The following is a 7,185-nucleotide window of genomic DNA, read 5'->3' on the forward strand; positions in this document are numbered from 1 at the left end:
CACTGCCCTTGAGGTGGGATCCCTCGCAGAGTCCGGGGAAACACCAACCCTGAAGGGTAAACGGGTGAAATAAATACTTTCCAACTAGAAAAGTTGTCCAAAACCAAACAAAGCGTAAACAAACAACAGCCCTATGGGCCATGGCGACCGCTAATCAGCCCGAAGGCCTGCAGCTTACGAGGTAACGCGTGGTCAGTGCGACTAATCCTCTCAGCCCTTATTCTTGGCTTCCTAGACCGGAGCTGCCATCTCACCCTCAGATATCTGCTCAATTGTTCTCATGTAGTCTGAGTGGAGCTCGACATACCCCTCAGATCCTGGTAAGATATGCCCGACCTGGCCGGGAATCAAGCCCAGAACCTCCAAGTGAGAAGCACGCTCGCTACCAGTACATCGCGGGGCACTGAGCAAAAATCGTTGCAAGGATTTTTCATTACCTTTTAGTCCCCATCATTGACAGGACAATTACTTAGCATGTGCATAATGGCATTTTGTCCACCCCTCACATTGTTCCCTGGCGCATAAGTGGGCATGTCTGCGACTTGTTAGGGCAGTCGCCCAGGTGGCAGATAACCTATCTCTTGTTTTCCTAGCCTTTTCTTAAAAATGATAGCAAAGAAATTGGAAATTTATTGAACATCTTCCTCGGTAAGTTATTCAAATCCCTAACTCCTCTTCCTATAAACGGATATTTGCCCCAGTTTGTCCTCTTGAATTCCAACTTTATTTTCATATTGTGATCTTTCCTAATTTTAAAGACACCACTCAAACTTATTCGTCTACTAGTGTCATTCCACGCCATCTCTCCACTGACAGCACGGAACATACCACTTAGTCGTGCAGCTCGTCTCCTTTCTCCCCATCCCAAACTTTGCAACATTTTTGTAACGCTACTCTTTTGTCGGAAATCACCCAGAACAAATCGAGCTGCTTTTCTTTGGATTTTTTTTCAATAATTGAGTCAAGTAGTCCTGGTGAGGGTCCCATACACTGGAACCTTACTCTAGTTGGGGTCTTACCAGAGACTTATATGCCCTCTCTTTTAATCCTTACTACAACCCCTAAATACCCTCATGACAGTGTGCAGATATGTGTACCCTTTATTTATTATCCCATTTATTTACTAACCCGGCATTTGCCTGTTGAAGAACTGGGGAACCACGAAAAACTACTTCGATGATGACTGAGGTGGGAATCGAACCCCCTCTACTCAGTCAACCTCCCGAGGCTGAGTGGACCCGGTTCCTGTCCTTGTACAAATTTTTAAATTTCATGGCAGAGTCAGTAATTGAACCCGGGCTTCTTGGGGTGGCAGCTGATGACACTAACCACTTCACCACAGAGGCGGACATTGGACAAATATCTAGACAAAAATTCGCCATGAGCTGCTTTCGTGCGAAACAACCGTAAGAGAAATACGTCGAGTTTTGTGCTTTAGACTCCTTTTGAAGTACACCCACCTGGTGAAATGTTTTGAACAACTTACAGGTAAGACCTTACTCTAATTTATCTACACTGTTATACCAATTTAATCTAAAATCCACACATCCGTTTTTCCCGTGATGTTATAACAGACACAAACCAATAATAAACCGAACTCGACGTAGGTCATTACAATGACATCAGTATTCTTGTCTGAATAGGTGTTAATATAAGGAATGATCTTCATTAGGGAAATAATATTAACGAGGTAGTTAAGAAAGGTTACAGATCTCTTCATATGGTTATGAGAGTATTTAGGGGTTGTAATAAGGATGTAAAGACCGCAGGTAGAGCATAGCTCCAGTGTATGGGACCCTCACCAGGACTACTTCATACAGGAACTGGAAAATATTCAAAGGAAAACAGCACGATTTGTTCTGGATGATTTCCGACAAGGAGTAGCGTTACGAAAATGTTGCAGACTTTGGACTGTGGAGACTTGGAAGTAAGAACAGGAGATGCTCGACTATGCAGTATGTTTCGAACTGTCAGTGGTGAGTTGGCATGGAATGACATAACTAGAAGAATAAGTTTGAGTGAAGCTTTTAAATGTAGGACAGATCATAATATGAATGTAAAGTTGGAAATAAAGAGTGGAATAAATTATCAAGGTAAAGGATGGATGGATGGATGGATGGATGGATGGATGGATGGATGGATGGATGGATGGATGGATGGATGGATGGATGGATGGATGGATGGACATTCTTCTCGGACTGTGAAGGCAGCTAATCACACTTCTACCTTGTTCAATAATTCAATAATAGCGTAAACATGGAGATAATGTTTTACTGCTGAGTTATAAATTTGTCCGACAGTAAAACTGAGGGGTTACGTATGCGAAGAACACATGCATAATACTAGATTTCGAATCGATAATTCTGTGTTATACGAGAAAAATCACTCCAAATTTAGTCTGGAATGTTCTGCTATATACAGTAGCTTCGAAACCAATATCAATAAGACAGTTACATTATGTATATATTAATGAAATCCACATGTATCATTCACATCTTATTTAAACGAACAACTAAATCAGTTATGATAGGGCGCTATATTTGCGAACAATTTATATTCGCTAATATTTGTCTCTGTTATGATATTTCAAATCAAAATTAAAATGGAGAGGGAATATATGACAACGATGGAAGTATAATATTCAATGAGAATACGTCACATTGTTAAATAAGAGAACAACAGAAGTTAATTTGAAGGCTGGTAATTCAATGCAAATCAATTTATTCGTGAAAGGCCTCAATGAACAAAATTCACTTTAAGAGGTTGTACTGTGTACATTGGACACATCCATACACATGTGATAAAATTACGGCTTCAAGAAATACCATAACTCAGTGTGATACAATGGAATTTAACATATATGTTAAACTTCTACTACTGTACTGATAAAATCCAAACAAAAACCTAGAACAAAATTCGAACAAACTAAATTATAGCCTAAGAAGTGATAAATTATATAATAAATCAGGTATATTTTTATTATTTACTATTATTTCTTTCCTTCCTTCTTAATCCGTTTAACCTCCAAGGTTGGCTTTTCTCTCGGACTTAACAAGGGATCCCACCTGTATCACCTCAAGGGCAGTGTTCTGGAGCGTGAAACTTTGGGTGGGGGATATTACAGGGGAGGAAGACCAGTAGATCGCCCAGGCGGCCTCACCTGCTATGCTGAAAAGGAGCCTTGTGTCGGAACGGACAGACAAGGAAGAGGGAAGGAAACAGCTGTGGCCTTAAGTTAGGTACCATCTCAGCATTTTGCCTGGAGGAGAAGTGGGAAACCACGGAAAACCACTTTGAGGATGACCGAGTTGGAGATTGAAACCCCTCTACTCAGTTGACCTGCCGAGACTGAGTGGACCCCGTTCCAGTCCTCCGACCACTTTTCAAATTTCGTGCCGGGCTGAGTGGCTCAGACGGTTGAGGTGCTGGCCTTCTGAACCCAGCTTGGCAGGTTCGATCCTGGCTCAGTCCAGTGGTAGTTGAAGGTGCTGAAATACGTCAGCCTCGTGTCGGTAGATTTACCGGCACGTAAAATAACTCCTGTGGGACTAAATTCTGCCATCTCGGCGTCTCCAAGAAACCGAGAAAGTAGTTAGTGGGACATAAAGTCATTATTATTATTATTATTATTATTATTATTATTATTATTATTATTATTATTATTATTATTATTATTAAACAAATTTCGTGGCAGATCCAGGAATCGAACCTGGACCTCCGGGAGTGGTAGCTAACCACATTCACTACTACACCACCGATGCAGAACATTATTTACTATTAATAAATTATAATAATCTGCACTGAAATAAATAGGTCATACCTGTTATAAACAAGCTAGAGAGGTATATACATGCATGCAGCCATTCTGAGCTAACCCAGATCTGATCCTGATCTATGACAATTTTAAAATTCTTAGCAACAACTTCAAATTAAAGGAGAAAAAAGTGAAGTCCGCATATCACGAGTATTGAATTCAAAAGGGAATAGAAACAATAATTGCTGCGGTTCTAATTATAATATTACTGCACTTGAGTTATATCTATACTTATATTACACATGTTTTAATAAAATTAATAATAATACTTCTTATTGGATTGAATTAAATACTGTAGGTCATAGCTGTTAAAAATAAGCCGGAGGAGTTTATATACGCATGCAGACATTCAGAGTTGACCCAGACATAATGGTAATCAATGGCTACTTTTAAAATCCTAATAGTAGGTTAAAAAGGACAATTTTTAAATCCTAATCAATAGCAGGTTAAGAAAGGACAATATAAGTGACGGATTCGAATCGCTAGTATTACTCGATAAAAGAATAGAAACAAGATTGTCAGGGTCCCAATTGCAATATTAGTGCATTGGAGCTGCCTGTGAAATATCTATAATTCGTATCAATAAATTAAAGGCTTGTAATTTTATGTGACAGCTGACATCATGATCATACCCACGGGATCAAGAAATTACTAACCCTTAATGAACATTACACGAAAGAGTCAATATACTGATAAAAATAATAATGATAATTTAGCCGTGTACGGTATCATAGAATGCTAAGTAATGAAAGAACATGTTCTCCAAGGTATAAGTACTTCGACATTCGCCCAAAGCGTTGATATCACCCTGAAAAGACAATGACCTTCCGCAAAACACAACTACAGGAGAAGCAATTATTTATGCATATTGTCAAATGAATGTAGTACATACTCGTTTTAATGGAGTACAATGTTTGAACCAGTATTTACTAAATATAAAGACACTTCACGGAAAGGACAGATTTACAACGAACGACCTGACCTCCCCCATTTGTACATTAACCATAAAACCACGCAACATAACCCAGGATTACGAGCATAAACGTCAGTTGTAACCATTCTCATGCAGAACATTAAAAGACAGTGATGTTTCCGAACATACCTTGTTGCTGCTCCACGGAATCCGTGCTTCTTCTTAATGCATGTCCTTCGCAGATGTAATTCAGTGACAATATAGTTAAGATTTAAAAAATAAAGTTTAGTTCAAAATCCATGAAGAACTATCACATTCTTTCCAACCGCACAACGATTAAGCTTCAATTCACTTCAAGATAACGAGGAACGAAGGGAGATAAAATACCACTACGAGGTAAATTAAGTCGCGATGTTAAACACATTGACGGCCGTACAAGCAGAGGGTCGCACTCCGAACGGGGAGCCTAGTTTTCGACGCTGTGCTCTGAGGAGACTTCTATTATCGATTATTTAGGGGGGCACCGGGACGGTCGTAGTCACGTGGGAGTGCAGGAGAAGGGGAGGGGACGCATAACCCTCCCCCTCAAATGGTCGGTTCTAAAGGCAGGGAAAGGGAGGGGGAGGTGGAGGGCGGGATAGATATTCACCTCCTCATATCTCCCAAGAGATGTCCCATATGACTGCCATACTCTTCTCGTGTGCTCTGCACTACTAGACGTGTTCAAACAGAGAAACATGCTCTGATTTACTACGATAATAACCAAAGAGATCAGTTGAAGAATGGGCCAAGTACTGAATAGATACGTAACCTTTTCTCTTAACACTTCAAGAAAATACCCATCTCAGAAGTCAAGCAGAAATAGTCTTAGATAGGGCCAAATTATAAGAACGAGGTATGATTTTGGAATGTTAAGGTAAATGAACATTAAAACTTCTTCACATTCCACGTTCTCTGTGGTCGCTGGAGCCATAATGGCTGAATGTCGTGTTGGTGGTGCTGGTGTTGGTGATTATTGTTTTAATAGGAAGTAGAACCTGGCACCCATCCTGTATTAACACTAATCAGAGGGACAAATGGAAGGGTTTCGTTATTCAGAAAAATGGAGGTATCGACAAAAGGAAGACAAGCGCCATGAAAGGCGTGAAAATTAAAAACCCCTTAGACCTGGTAACTTAATACCGTCAGGGTCGGAAAACAACAAGAGTTGGCTAGGAGAGGTCGGATAGGATAGATGAAAGTGAAGCGCCTGACACAAGTAAGTGGAAGCAATACCAGGACTCAGCTAAGAGCCCTGTGGTCGCCAACCCACGCTCCAAAGTAAAGAGCCCTTGGGGCCTCTTTCAGTCGCCTATTATGAAAGGGGATTTTTTAGATAATAATGTTATTGGGTTTTCGTTACAGTAACGATGTTTTGGAGACATCCATATGCCGGAATTTTGTCCTACAATAGTTCTTTTACATGCCAAGCTGACGTATTTTAGCCACTTCAGCCAGGATCAAACGCGCCAACTTGAGCACAGAAGGCCACCATTCTCCCGTCTGAGCTACTCAGCCAGGCAATTTTAGATTTGAGGAAATGAAATGGCGTATGGCTTTTAGTGCCGGGAGTGTCCCAGGACAAGCTCGGCTCGCCAGATGCGGGTCTTTCGATTTGACTTCCGTAGGAGACCTGCGCGTCGTGATGACGATGAAATGATGATGAAGACGATACATACACCCAGGTTAAAATTCCCGACCCTACCGGGAATCGAACCCGGGTCCCCTGTGACCAAAGGTCAGCACCCTAACCATTCAGCCATGGAGCCGGACTTAAGATTTAATTACAAGACGTTACCCAATGGGATTCGAATTTCGATCGTTCGGGTGAAGAGCCAGAGTGATTTATTTTATTTATTTATTTATTTATTTATTTATTTATTTATTTATTTATTTATTTATTTAAGCAGTGGCGAAGTTAGTGCTCTTCGCCCTCTCTTACACTTGTATGTAGTTTACTCATCAGCCCGAAGGTTGGCTGGATCTTCAACAGCTCTGCCATCAGCTGTCATAGATGGCCTAGGCATCACTGAAGAGGCGTACTAGGGAAATGAGGAGTGAGGTAGTTTCCCGTTGCTTTCCTCACCGAGCCAGAAGTTGCTATTACATATCAGTCTGCCAAGCCCACTGAAATGCATGCACCAACCGACCCTATGAGCAACAGTTTCACACCATTCATAGCAGGGACTGGCTGCATAAGGAATGGCATTACTAGCATCCCTCATACCTCAGTCACTTTCATATTGTCAAAGCCAAGGATAAGACAGAGAGAGATCAATGAAAGTAACAAAATTGCTTTAGCCGATGCCAGAAGACATAGTGCACTGTAAACACTAGGTCCCGCCAGCAAAGGCAAAACCACCAAAATGACAGAAAATACATATATAAAATAGATGTACTATCTATATATATAAAATTG

The sequence above is a fragment of the Anabrus simplex genome, chromosome 6 (assembly GCF_040414725.1).
Source record: "Anabrus simplex isolate iqAnaSimp1 chromosome 6, ASM4041472v1, whole genome shotgun sequence".
NCBI classification, from domain to species: domain Eukaryota; kingdom Metazoa; phylum Arthropoda; class Insecta; order Orthoptera; family Tettigoniidae; genus Anabrus; species Anabrus simplex.